The sequence below is a fragment of the Lactuca virosa genome, chromosome 7 (assembly GCF_052849685.1).
Source record: "Lactuca virosa cultivar CGN04683 chromosome 7, Lactuca_virosa_CGN04683_v6, whole genome shotgun sequence".
NCBI classification, from domain to species: Eukaryota; Viridiplantae; Streptophyta; class Magnoliopsida; order Asterales; family Asteraceae; genus Lactuca; species Lactuca virosa.
In genome coordinates, this window is record NC_136432.1 from 103,241,680 (window position 1) to 103,257,214 (window position 15,535).

A 15,535-nucleotide genomic window follows, 5' to 3' on the forward strand; every position below is an offset into this window, starting at 1 on the left:
TAAACACCTATGTTTGGAATTGTTTGTCCTTGAGCTTTATTGATTGTCATAGAGAAACTAAGTTGAATTGGAAACTTCTTTCTCTTTAGTTTGAATGGGTACATCTCACCGTCAAACAGACATAAATGAATTCTTGGCAAAAATACCATTTTTCCAAGCATGTTGACCAACATCTATCTTTGCATCAATGACATATTGTTGGAAAGCTCAACATATCAATCTGGTGCCATTACATAACCCATTTGAGGGATTGATATTTTGCAAAAGTATTACTGGGCACCTAGTTTTTAACCAAAGTTAATGAGGGGGTATACCACTAACGTTTAGCGAGTTCAAATATTCCATCAGATATAAGTTATTTTTGTCGTCTTCCGCTTCATCAAAACTGTAGTAAACTTTTTGCTCGCCATAAAATCGTTCGATCAACTTATTATTAATCTCATAAACACTTTCATTTTTATTTCACAATATCGCCATCGAAATGATAAACTTTGAATCAGCACTGTTGGATTGCAAAGAAGGAAATATTGCCTCAATTTATATCATAACCAAAATTAAGTCAATTTATATCATATGCAAAAATAAACTAATGCAAATAATATCATAACAAAAATATACAAAATCATACTAGAAATAAGTCAATTTATATCATAACCAAAAATAAGATAATAATTGACAGCTAATGCAAATAATATCATAACAAAAATATACAAAATCATACCAAATATATGTAAATTTATATCATAACCAAAAATAGATAATAATTGACAGCTAAAATCATGGAGCATTTAATACCTTTTTGACAATAATTGACAGCTAACGAAATTATATCATTCATATCGAAATAACGAAATTATATCATGTAATCAGAAAAACATTCTAAAAAAATTATATGATGTTATTCGTATCGAAATAACGAAATTATATCATGTAACTATCGTAAATTTTCATTATTTATATTTGATTGTAAGCTCTTTACATCTCATTAATCTTTTGAGTTTGAGCATATCTCATTGCGGGTGATTTTGGTTAAGATTATAAATTTATATTTAAAAGAAACATAATTAAAAAAATACTAAAATACTTTCAAATTCCAAAACATGTATATGTAGCATTGATAGTGAAAAGATTTTTTTAGTAATCTGAACAAAGAGAAACATACTAAAATACCTTCACATGGAAGTGAAGCTAAAAACTAACCCAAGAAATCCACTAAACGTCATCACCACCCAGATTGTCGGCATCCTCAAAAGGGGTGTGCAAAATATCAAAAATATTTACTAATATGAAAAAAGATTAAAAGCGTAATGTTGTAATAAAAATAAACATACGTGGTATAAAGATAATCCACCCTATTGAATACAAAAATAAGCACAAGCCCTAAAGGCAATGACAATGTGTTGTTGAGTAACACCATTGAAAACTCATTCAACTGTCCAGATTTTGTCACTTGCTTAGTTGTATCCATCAGTCTACGAAGTGCTAACTACACAAAAATTTTAATAAAAAAAATTCATCTTTCTGTTACTCATGACATGACGACAGAACATGTTTTATTGCATCTGGCGTTTGTTGGATTAACAAGCATAATTCAAGATCAATTTATGTTAACCCTAATCGATGATGAACACTTACTTGGAAGGAGTGAAAACTTCAATTGGTGTTGAACATGATGCCATAGTTCGATTCCCTTTCTTCCCGTAATGGTGTCATTCTGATTTTCTGATGGATAGATCACTTACCTTTTGTACTCACGATAATGGTGTTTATAGAGAGTGTTTGAACGTAAAGAAGAATGTGTTAAATCTCCATTTGATCGTTCGTTCATAAGGTATTAATTCATCAGTTACACCTTAGGGGAAAGAAATTGAAACCACACAAGATTAGTCCCTTAAGTTATAGAACAATGTCATATCTATCATACTACACAGTTTAATGTCTAGGACCTGCTATGTCTGCACTATGGCAAACATTATGGTACAAAATATAATTGTACCTAACATGTAATTAGCTTTACAAAATAGTCCCAAGGCCACACTAATGGCTTATTTTCCAACATTCTCCCACTTGGCCGAGTGACTATTTGTATACATGTTTTATTGTCTTGGCGAAGTAACTTTCATCTTGTTTCATATTAACACAAAAGGCAGAAAAGTACAGCCTAATGACATAACTTTCATGGGACCCCCACCCATCATGCTTTAGTGCTTCGTATGAAACTTACGATTAATTTAAGCCAAATGACATAAGTTTTATGTGGTAATGCAATACATTTGTCTATATATAAAATAAGTGTACACAAGTTATTAATATAGACAAATTATATGTTATGGAGGAATAATAATCAAGTACTTGAATAATTAAAAAAAATAAAATTCCAATAAAACACCATGCTAAAATTACATATTACTAGGTCTAGCCTTAAACCCATATTGACGACATGTTCAACTAAATGGGTGGAAGACTTTTCTTTATCGGATCCGCTAGCATATTATTAGTGTTAATGTATTCGATATAAATATTATTTCCCCCACTTGCTTTTAAATGAACAAGTATTTTGTATCGAGGTAAAGCCCCATTCCACCATAGTTATTGCCAGTGGAAAACTTACAGAGCAAAAGTTATACCAATAAGTTTTCTTTTAATAGCCATCAAATGGAATTCAGGATCATGAGTCATGTGATTTAATTTCTCAACAACATTCCATGACAGATTTCATTATCCATGAAAATAGATTTTGTCATTGTAGTTGATATAGTCATCAATTTTATTTATGACTCTCCCATGATATTAGCCGACTGATAACATGTAGATGTATCCCAATAACGACTTTATCTTTGCATTTTGCAAAGTAGAGTAAAAAATCATATCATTTCCAAGCTATAACTTCTTTTATAAACAAGTTTGTAATTATTAATCCCATGTAAATATCACAAAAACTTTCTTGGCAACATTTCAGTGATCCATACCTTGGTTTGATTCACAACGGCTCATCATGCCAGTAATATAAGTGATTTCGGGACAAATATAAACTTGGGCATACATAAAACTTCCAACTACTTAAGCATAAGATATTAATTTCATTTAATCTTGTTGTACCTTTATTTTTAGGTATTGAAATGAACTGAAAATGTTTCCCTTAACTACGGAACCAACTGAAAGGAAGCATTGTTGCATATTGACGATGTGACATGATAACAAATGTTTTGATTCATGCAAATAAATGTCATTAATCGCCAAGAGAATGTCATCTACATATTATAAGAGTATGATAAATTTCCTCCCACTAATATCGAGGTATATACATCGATGTACTTTGTTCTTAATGAATTTGTTCCTTTTTATGGCTTTTTCCAACCTTAGCTATAATTTGACACGAAGCTAGTTTTAGCATATATAATGATTCCTTGAGTTTAAACCCTAATCATGAAAATTTGTGGGCCAGCTACATCAAAGAAAATGTCTTATAGACTACTTTGTTTCATGGATTTAATGTCAATGTATTAAGTGGGATCATTTTGTAGTATTTCATTTGCCTTTGCGGTTGAGGATTCTTGTTCATAAGAAAAAAACTTGAATCTTCTAATGAAGTGCTAATCATAATTGGCACTTGAATTATAGTTGATGATTCTTGGAGGTCAAAATCCCTCAATGAACCACTCCCACTGATTTTGACATTCTCTAGAAAAGAGGCATGCTTCATATCTAGAATCCATGTACTATGTGATCTAACATAAAATTGTTAAAATTTAAAGTTGTACATGATATAGAAACAACTTACAATTTTCATGTTGAGTTTCTACAACTGAAGATTCTAGAGTTTTGTCTAGGACTTAGGCTTGATTTCCTTCCTGTCTATGTCTTAAAAGGAGTTTTAGGAAAATACTTTAAAGGAACTGTATTCAATATCTAGACCATAATTTTTAATGCCTTAGTCCATAAAAGTTTGGGAAAGTTAGTGTTTCCAAGCATACTTTGTACCATGCGCATTAAGGTTCTATTTCTCCCTCAGATACATCATTTATTAAGGAGTACATGTCATGGCGTATTGGTTAAGTATCCCATCATCTATACAAAATTGAAAGAAAGATCGAGGTGATTGACCAACATCTATATGCTTACCATACTACACACAACTGATATCCGATCTCAACACTTTTGTTTTCAGGGCAAGATAAATTTTAACTATTTCCCGAAAGGTTTTAAGCATTTTAAGAGATTCAGAATTTTTATTTATTTATTTATTTAGCAAGTACAAATACATGTAACAAGAATAATCATAAAAAAATTATATATGATTTATGATCACATACGTCCGCTGGGAAAGTCCACAAACGGTGGTATAGATCAATTTTTAGTAAATCTTGGACTTCTCATGGATTTTTCCTTGTTCCCTTTTACCAACTTAACTCCTTTATTGAATCTTGAGTAGCAAAGTTATAGTGGAACTTCATGTTTTATGAGATGTAGCATCTTATTATATCATGTGTGGCGTAAGCTTTAATACCACAACATAGATGAACTCTCCACTTCAAAATTATGTTTGTGGAAATTATCATTACATGATAGTAAAGATTCAAAAAGTGGCTGCTGAGTTTTAATTGATAGAGGTATCCCTCCAAACAACCATATGCAACATATGGGAATTGAAACCAATAGTTAAATCATTGTATCAAAACATAAAAGTATAGCCAAAATTCTCTAACTTAGATACAAATAATAAGTTTCAAGTTATACTCGATACATAAAGAGTGTCACTAAGACTTAAACAATAAGTACTATCTAGAAAGATATAATGAAGGTAGGTCACCGCTTCTATGTTTAAGTCTTCATCATTCCCCACTTTCATTGCTTTTTCTTTCCTATCCTGTTTTTGGATAGTAGGGAATACCTGTAATGAAATGCATACATATACCGAGGAGTTGTTATGGTATAAGGACATCAAGATTAAGGGACTCGTAAATCATAAATATATATAACTACATTTGTTATGGTATTATTCAAAACAAGGTTGAACTTGAGGCTTACATTGGTCATCTCCTACATGTACCAGTTAGTCGTACCTTACTGTAACCTCCCCTCTCACGTACTTGAGTCTTACTATGTTGAAAATGATTATTCAAATGATTTATGAGATAACAAAATAATACCTATCAATAACACTAAAATGACAGGTCTTATAGACACCTTACCCAATTATTAGTTTCGCTTTGGCTAGACCAACAATTGCATATTGTGTCCTAAAATTTACTATACGCTATATAAATATTGCAATCACCTTTGGGCAAAATTACCACATTTATGCGTATTATGCTTAAAATTCACTATATATATCATTATTCAATTTACCTTTGGGTTCCTTGAGTAACAATTTACACAGTTGCTTATTGTGGTGTTCAATAAACTCATATGTTAAACATAAACAACCTTTCTTTGGTCAAATCACTTAGGCTTAACGTTAAAGTTACCACTCATCATTTAACAATTACCATCAAGTTTATACAATGGAAAAACAGAGACATAAAACAAACAGAAGTTAGAAATTGAATCTCACTAAATATATCAAACAACATAATAACCATTAAGCTAATTTGTTAATCGTACAAGCTTACAGTAAGCCAACATTAACCATGATGAATGGTCAAATATTAAAAGTGAGCAAAATAACTTTTGCCGCTTTTAAGAGACGGTGAGTTGGAAAACAAATTCCATCAAATTCCTATTTTTTTAATGGTGTGTTTGATAACCAATTATTTATTGTGAGGTTGTCGTAAGATAGCTCATATTCATACCATTATATGCAATGGCAGAAAATATTTTCTGACAGTCAAAATTTATCATGCCATACAAGCAATTCACTAAAAGTAGGGTGACAATTTATGACACGACACGACAAAAATACACGAAACGAAACGAAATTGGGACGAAACTAAAATTTGAATTCGTGTTCGTGTTAACAGTAAAAAACACGATGTCGTGTTGTGTCGTGTTCGTGTTCGAAATTCGACACGAAATTGACACGATTTAGTAGTTCTTTATCGTGTTTGTCGTGTTTTTCATGTTATATTTGATAAATTATTCATTAAATAAACTAGTTTTTAGTAAATGTTATATTTGCCGTGTCGTGTCGTGTTTGTCGTTTTGTAATTCGTTCGTTTTCGTGTTAGTTAGAAAAAACACGACATCGTGTCGTGTCGTGTTCGTGTTACATAAAACATTGTCGTTTCGTGTCGTGTTAGACAAAAACACGAAACGATAGCACGATTTGCCACCCCTAACTAAAAGGATTCCATTGAAATTTCATTAACCACCAAACTTTGTTAGGTTCAGATGTAGTAATCCATGAACGAGCATAAATCCAAATAAAACATAATGAACTATTGCCAACATAATAAAGCTAAAGTTACAATCCTATTAATAAAAAAAATATTATATATATATATATATATATATATATATATATATATATATATATATATATATATATATATATGGTGAGGTTCAATAGTGAACCATAATTAACCAAGGAACCAATCTTTTTTTCAACTTTTAGAACTTATTTTTTATCAAAAAAAACTAAAAATACAGAAATTCATAACTTTTTATCCTTTTTCCAATGATATAAAATTCAATTTTTTTTACGTCAAATTCACAATGTGAATCTTTGAAAATTCACAACGTGAATCCGGATTCATATGGTGAATCCGAAAAATATTTTTCACATTCACAATGTTAATATATGAATTTAGATATTTTTAGATTTTTTTCGATAAAGAATAAACTCTTGAAATTCACAACGTGAATCCGGATTCACACGGTCAATCCGAAAAATATTTGAACTTTTCCATATATATATAGATATATATATATATATATATATATATATATATATATATATATATATATATATATATATATATATATATATATATATATATATATATATGTTGGCAGATAAGAAGCATGCAAAATGAAACCTTAATATACCTCAATATAATGATCATAGTTGGATATTAACAACTGAACATATTCTAATGACATGTTTGGTTCATCGTTAACGAACCATTGGAGGCAAGAATTATCATTGCAAGAATACGTACACATATGGCCAGTCCAAAATCATTGCCGTTATTTATTTGATTTTTTTCTTATTTTAAGTCACTCTTTCCCTTTTCATGATGTTCGAAAAAATAAAAACCATGGGAACAAAAAAATAATACATAAATACGATTTTGTTTATCAAAATAAATATGTCATCCGAAATTAAGAAAAATAAAACAAGTGACCATCCGAATATCGAGATTTACAAACGAGTGTGACAAACAATTGTCAAGAGAGAATCAAAATTAAATTTTAAGGCAAAGCATTCACCATATGATCTTCAACACGTTTAGAAGGAAAATTGAAGTGTGAAAATTTGGCAATTGTATTACTGGAGTTTATTTATCATGAAGGCAGATAAGCAGTAAACATTTGGAAGAAATATCAAAATTAACAATTCAATTAGAAGCCTTCATTGTCATCCAAGCAATATAGGGAAAAAGATTGTCGGTCAAGTGGGGGCTAAAATCCACCACCGCCTATTACCTTTTTTTTTTCTTAATGATATTCAAAACAATTGAAAACAAAAAGTAAAACATAAATTCGGCTTTGTTTATTATACCGACGTTGTCATCGAAATCAATTTTCAATGATAACTCTGGAAAACAACATCTTAGGTTTGAAATTAGGGCACAACATTTTTTACATTGGTTCATATGTTGAACGATTCTCAGTAAACATTATTGGGGGCATGATTTATCAAAATTTAAACCATGCTCTGATACCAAATGTTGGATTAACAAGCATAATTCAAGAGCAATTTATGTTAACCCTAATCGATGATGAACACTTACTTGGAAGGAGTGATAACTTCAATTGGTGTTGAACATGATGCCATAGTTCGATTCCCTTTCTTCCCGTAATGTTGTCATTCTGATTTTCTGATGGATAGATCGCTTACCTTTTGCACTCACCATAATGGTGTTTATAGAGAGTGTTTGAACGAAAGGAAGAATGTGTTAAGTCTTCATTTGATTGTTCGTTCATAAGGTATTAATTCATCAGTTACACCTTAGTGGAAAGAAATTGAAACCACATAAGATTAGTCCTTCAAGTTATAGAACAATGTCATATCCATCATACTACACAGTTTAGTGTCTAGGGACTTGATATGTCACTATGGAAAACATTATGGTACAAAATATAATTGTACCTAACATGTAATTAGCGTTACAAAATACTCCTAAGACCACACTAATAAGTTATTTTCCAACAGCGTGCACTTAGAGAATATGATGCTGTCAGAAAACAATTTATAATCTGTCATGCGTATCCAACAACATTATAAGACAAATCCGTTATCCCTCCAGATATTGCTAATATTATCTACACAAAAAAATGTATCATTTTTAATAAAAATTGAATATTGTAAAAATAATCAAAGTAATAAATAAACATACCATTAAGAAAAGTGCAACCCAGACTCTATTGCCATGGTGCTTATTAACAAATACATTTCACCAATGCAGTTAACACATTGGTGAAATTCTTCAACACAGTCACCATGGCAACATTAATGTACCTTAAACTGCAAACAATATTATAATTCATTTGAATATTATTATCAGTCAGAACTTTGTAAGATAATAAAAAATTAATATAATTTCATACCTAAACATGCTTGTAACTAACATCCCAACGAATATAAAATTCACAGGCAACTAGATTTTTATCAATCTCCATGTAAGTGGTTCTGTTGATACTACATCGAACATGCAAAATCAATACTTGGCTACGAATATACCCCATTTACTCTTCTCATCAATAAATATGAACATAAGCACCACAAGTATTCACAATACCCTGAAAAAGAAAAAGAAAATAAATTACAAAATAAGTGATACTTTAGAATTAATGTTTTTCTGGTCAACATTAATGTACCTTAAACTGTAAACAATATTATAATTCATTTGAATATTATTATCGGTCAAAACTTTGTAAGATAATAAAAAAATTGATATAATTTCATACCTAAACATGCTTGTGACTAACATCCCAACGTATATAAAATTCACAGGCAACCAGATTTTTATCAATCTCCATGTAAGTGGTTCTGTTGATACTACATCGAACATGCAAAATCAAAACCTGGCTACAGATACACCCCATTTACTCTTCTCATCAATAGGTATGAACATAAGCACCACAAGTATTCCCAATACCCTGAAAAAGAAAATGAAAAAAAATTAAAAAAAAAAAATTAAGTGATACTTTAGAATTAATGTTTTTCTGAACAAAATAAGTGATTGGTTTTATATAATAAGAGTGTAAACACCAAAGGGTCTACTGAGAAGCAAGGGAGATAATTTAGTTTTGTGACAAACCGAAATATTTGGATCAAGCAAGGTCTAAATTTCAACACTATTACAATGAAAACCTTGAAAACCATTAGAGTATAAGTACATGTATATGGAAGTATGCCCTTTTGAAGTCACATACCAGTTAACCTCTTGAAAGTAAACAAAATTTAGTAAGACAAAACTAGACAAATGCATTGATTAAGGATCACATGGTGTAGACACAATAACTTGTATTTATGTCACAATCTGGAACACTTGAAATATAAGGACAACCTATTTAAGTTTTCTAATAACGAAGACCATAAACACTTCCCTAGGACCCCTCCAAGACAGTGAACCAAAGGGGAAAACACTTTAGAACCGTGAAGACCACCCTAGGAGGGAATCTAGGGCATAAACACCCTTAATGGGCCATCCTTTGGCCGTGAACTACTTTAAGGAACCTTAGTTAGGCCGTGAACACCTTCCTAGGAGGTGTCTTGGGTGCAAACTCCTTCATGATGTGATGTAAGGGCGTAAACACCATAAAGAGTTCAAACCATGACCATGAACACCTTCCTAGGCAACATCTAGGGCGTAAAATCCATAAAGATTCCAAACCTTGACCATGAACACTTCCCTAGGAGGAATATTGGGCGTAAACACTTAGATATTTAAGTGTTTGCGGATTATGAGTTGTATGTTGCCAAATTCCCATGCACTCACAGATCTTTAGGAATTATCCAACAGTCCTTAAAGCAAACTTCACATTAACTTTCACCCTTTTACCAAGGAACGTAAACCATTCCTTATCACTCATATTCCTCCCTTTATGAACAGGAACTACTTCTCATTTACCACATTCATCTTCTGTGAACTCCTAAATTTCTCTCAAACATATTCAAGCTCCAAGTCTTATTTCCTCAAAGCATCCCCTAGATTCATGTAAGTACCTCATATTTGTCTAGTGATTCTCCATATTTTTTTTTTATTTCATTATATTTACACATAAAATTATGTGTTAATATTCTTAGTATATTTTAAGGCTCAAAGAGTCTATCAAACTCCTCAAGTGTTAGGACTTGAACATTTCTCAACATCTATCCAAATCACCCACCAAATCAAACCAAGGTGAGCTTCATACCCCACTCTTTTCAAGTTTTCATTCTTTTGGGGGGGGGGGGATACAAGTCAAATCTTGTCTAAATCCTTGGATAATTGCATGTATTTGTATGTTTATGTGTGTATGTGTGTTGAAATGTTATTATTTCATGATAATCCTTCATAAACTTGATATTTTACAAATCTTATGATGTTAAGACTAAGTGATCTTTGTATAGATCTACATACTTTGCTTTTTATTAAACATAAAACTAAGTTAGTAGAAAAATTATGAGAAGTCACACAAAATGGTAAATTATGGTTGAAACTACTTTCACCACTAAAAACTTGTGCAAACATTGGGGCATAATAAATTTTCATGGGATTATATGAAATTTTGGTGGAACTAGTGACAATATTTTAGTTATAGCAAAATGAATATTTTCTTTACAAAGATCTTCATAAACTTTTCGGTATGTTGAAACACTCTACAAAACATGGTTATTTTTCTAAAAATAAATGTTGCTGGTAAATCAATCATGTTATGTTGCTACTATTTCAAGGGTTTTAAACTTGGAACATTATGTCATATTCATAACTTTTTGCAAGTTAACAAGTTATTAGTGATTATTTATAAATATTCAATATAAATAATTTTATCAAGAAAATGTACAAGGCAGAGTTTTTATGACAGAAATATTTGGATGTCATAAACTGCCGTCATCAAAACTTTCGAAAACACAAGTGATAAACTGTATATCATAAAGCAGAATAACGCATGTCATAAAGCTGCACTCATAACTATACACAAGGAAAACATTATTTGCAATATTTGACAAAGGGACAAAAACTCGCGTACATTCCATTAAGGCTCTAGTGAGACTAGTTATGTTTTTTTTCTACGTACCTATCTAGGTACATTGTAAGTCCTATGTTTATAACCTGAGTCCCCTGGACGGGGAGCGGGATAATTGTGTATAGATCTATATGGGGTTTACACCCCACACCTGTGATGTTCGCTACAGCTAGACCGGCCAGTCTATGGTGACAAATATCTAGACCGTATCTGACGCCTGAATAACGTAAGGGCAGGCGTTCTTGTCATATATGTATGGTTGTAAACGACTCACATAGAGTAGGGTCCTTTGACATTGAAATTACGTGGAATATACACCCTTTATGTTTTATAAAATACAAAAGTATGTTTCGTATATTTTGTAAACTGATTTCACAACTTCGGTCTTAGGGTTTTTAGTCCACAGCATCTTTTATGTACAGAAAAAATAGGATTCTCTGGGAACACTCTCTTTTCAGTAACAACAAAGGAAAACTAAGAAACACGTATGCAATTCATCATGAAACGAACAAAGAATATACACTCTGCTATTTTTATAGAATACAAAACTATGTTTTGAATATTTTGTAAAGTGATTTCACAACTTCGGTCTTAGGGTTTTAAGACCACAACATCTCTTATGTACAGAAAATATAGGATTTTCTGTGAACACTCTCTTTTCAGTAACAACAAGGAAAACTAAGAAACACGCATGCAATTTTTCATGAAACGAACAAAGAATATACACTCTGTTATTTTTATAGAATATATAACTATGTTTTGAATATTTTGTAAACTGATTTTGCAACTTCGGTCTTAGGGTTTTAAGACCATAACATCTTTTATGTACAAAAAATATAGGATTTTCTGGGAACACTCTCTTTTCAGTAACAACAAAGGAAAACTAAGAAACACGCATGCAATTCTTCATGAAACAAACAAAGAATATACACTCTGCTATTTTTTATAGAATAGAGAACTATCTTTTGAATATTTTGTAAACTGATTTCACAACTTCGGTCTTAGGGTGTTAGGACCACAACATCTTTTATATATATAAAATATAGGATTTTATGGGAACACTCTCTTTTCCGTAACAACAAAAGAAAACTAAGAAACACGCATGCAATTATACACGATTTTGGAATGAGACTCACAAACTAGTTTTAAAAGAAAATATTGGATTTCTGGAAAATTTTACGACTTACTATGAATACAAATATCACAAAGCTTTCTTACAAAAATGCTTATGAACTCACCAACTCTTTAGTTGACGCTTTTCAAAACGACTTGTATTCTCAGGGATCTAGTAGACAGATATTCACCAAGTTCGAGTTCCGGCGTCCCTGCATTACGTTACTTCTACTTTAGTTATTCGTATTTAACTTTTGAACAGAACAAATATTGTATACAATGTAAACCTATTACTAACGTATGAATGTTTGTGTCTCTATGTTTCATTTATATCCAATTGTTATGATACTGTACAATGACGTCATCCGCCCCCGGACGTTTCCGCTGTTCCGGTTCGGGGGTGTGACAAGTTTAAAGCATTTGCTACAGATTATTGTTTGACATCAGGTATGTTGATACATCTGGATAATTTCAAACATATAAATATATAAATGCATCATTTTTAATGACATTAATTACAATATTCGTTGTCTTTGTGTTACCGGTCTCAATATGTGAGAATTAGATCAAATAGAAAAAAACTTGGAAAAAGTTAGTAGGTAAATGTCGATAACGACTAAGGAATAAAGGAGAGAGATGAATCAAAAATTGATGGTTTAGCATTGTCCTTGTCCTCACCTCTTTGTTGGTGGCGACACTTAGGGTTGTGGAGATTGTTAGGGTTTCACGTCATAACAGAAGGTAGAAGAGGGGCAAGAGAGGGGGTGGTAATGGAAGTGGCTAAATAGGGTTTCAAAAGCTGGATCTTTATTAGACATAGGTGTGATTAGGGTTTTAAGAAGAGAAACAAAGGTAAAGAAAAGTAGAGTTGCAGGGCTTCGATCATCCAGGTTAAAAGGAATCATCCAGGTTAGGAGGAAGATCATTTGAGTGAGCGAGGATGGAGATACCGAAGGTACACCGAAAAATGAAGTGAGTTAGAAGAAAGGCGATATAGGGGGTGGGTTTGACGGTGTCAGATGTTGTTTCGAGGAGGCTAGGGTTTAGTGTTTCCAACATGTAACCATAGAGGTACTCTTTCATTCTAAGCTTAATAAGATTGTACATTATGTTGTAATAAGTATACCTCTTAAATTTAAAGAAAGAGGCAATATGTTTAATAATATAGTAAAGATATATAAATGCATCATTTTTAATGACGCTAAATAACAATCTTCATTTTCTTTGTGTTACCGGTCTCAATATGTGAGAATTAGGTCAAATAGAAAAAAGATTGGAAAAACTTACCAGGTAAATATCGATAACGACTGAGGAATGAAGGAGAAAGAAGAATCAGAAATTGATGGCTTAGCATTCTCCTTGTCCTCACCTATTCGCTGCTGGTGATGGTTAGGGTTGTGGAGACTGTTGGGGTTTCTCATCATTACAGAAGGTAGAAGAGGGGTAAGAGAGGGGGTGGCAATGGCATTGGATAGATAGGGTTTCAAAAGCTGGATCTTTATTAGACACATGTATGATTGGGGTTTTGAGAAGAGAAATAGAGGTAAAGAAAAGTAGAGTTGCAGGGCGTCGATCATCCGGGTTAGAAGGAATCATCAAGGTTATGAGGAAGAGAATTTGAGTGAGCGACGATGGTGATACCGGATGTACACCGAAAACTGAAGCGAGTTGGAAGAGAGGCGGTAAAGGGGGTGGGTTTGATGGTGTCAGGTGTTGTGTGTGTCGAGGAGGCTAGGGTTTAGTGTTTCCAACATGTAGAGATAGAGGCACTCTTTCATTGTAACCTTAATAAGATTGTACATTATGTTGTAATAAGCATACCTCTTAAATTTCAAGAAAGAGGCAATATGTTTAATAATATAGTAAAGATATATAAATGCATCATTTTAATGACGCTAAATTGCAATCTTCATTGTCTTTGTGTTACCGATCTCAATATGTGAGAATTAGGTCAAATAGAAAAAAGATTGGAAAAACTTACCATGTAAATGTCGATAACGACTGAGGAATAAAGGAGAGAGAAAAATCAGAAATTGATGGCTTAGCATTCTCCATGTCCTCACCTCTTCGCTGGTGGTGATGGTTAGGGTTGTGGAGACTCTAAGGTTTCTCATCATAACAAAAGGTAGAATAGGGGCAAGAGAGGGGGTGGCAATGGCAGTGGATAGATAGGGTTTCAAAAGCTGGATCTTCATTAGACACAGGTATGATTAGGGTTTTGAGAAGAGAAATATAGGTAAAGAAAAGTAGAGTTGTAGGGCGTCGATCATGCAGGTTAGAAGGAATCATCCAGGTTAGGAGGAATAGAATTTGAGTGAGTGAAGATGGTGATACCGGATGTACACCGAAAACTGAAGCGAGTTAGAACGGATACGGTAAAGGGGGTGGGTTTGATGGCGTCAGATGTTGTGTGGAGGAGGCTAGGGTTTAGTGTTTCCAACATGTAGAGATAGCAGTACCCTGTCATATTAAGCTTAATATGATTGTAAGATTAATAAGATTGTACATTATGTTGTAATAAGTATACCTCTTAAATTACAAGAAAGAGGCAATATGTTTAATAATATATTAAAGATATATAAATGCATCATTTTTAATGACGCTAAATTAAAATTTTCTTTGTCTTTGTGCTACCGGTCTCAATATGTGAATTAGGTCAAATAGAAAAGAGATTGGAGAAACTTACTATATAAATGTCGATATTGACTGAGGAATGAAGGAGAGAGATGAATCAGAAATTGATGACTTAGCATTGTCCTTGTCTTCACCTCTTTGCGGGTGGTGACGGTTAGGGTTGTGGATACTGTCAGGGTTTCTCGTCATAACAGAAGGTAGAAGAAGGGCAAGAGAGGGGGTGGCAATAGCAGTGGATAGATAGGGTTTCAAAATCTGGATCTTCATTAGACACAGGTGTTATTGGGGTTTTGTGTCACACCCCCAGCCAACGGCGGAAACACCGGGTGGTGTAACGTCATTCTTCGTATCACAGTTATATAACATACATTGAACAGTACTAAAGAAAATACATACCTTTATTGATAACTGAAAGTTAGATAACTATTTTTCTAGGATCTATTACATAATA

General features: G+C 32.3%; 1 pseudogene; it reads right to left on the bottom strand.

Moving 5' to 3' along the window:
- Positions 1–1,172: 1,172 nt before the first annotated feature.
- LOC145126986 (GDP-mannose transporter GONST1-like) lies at positions 1,173–13,871 on the bottom strand (annotated as a pseudogene).
- Positions 13,872–15,535: the final 1,664 nt, after the last annotated feature.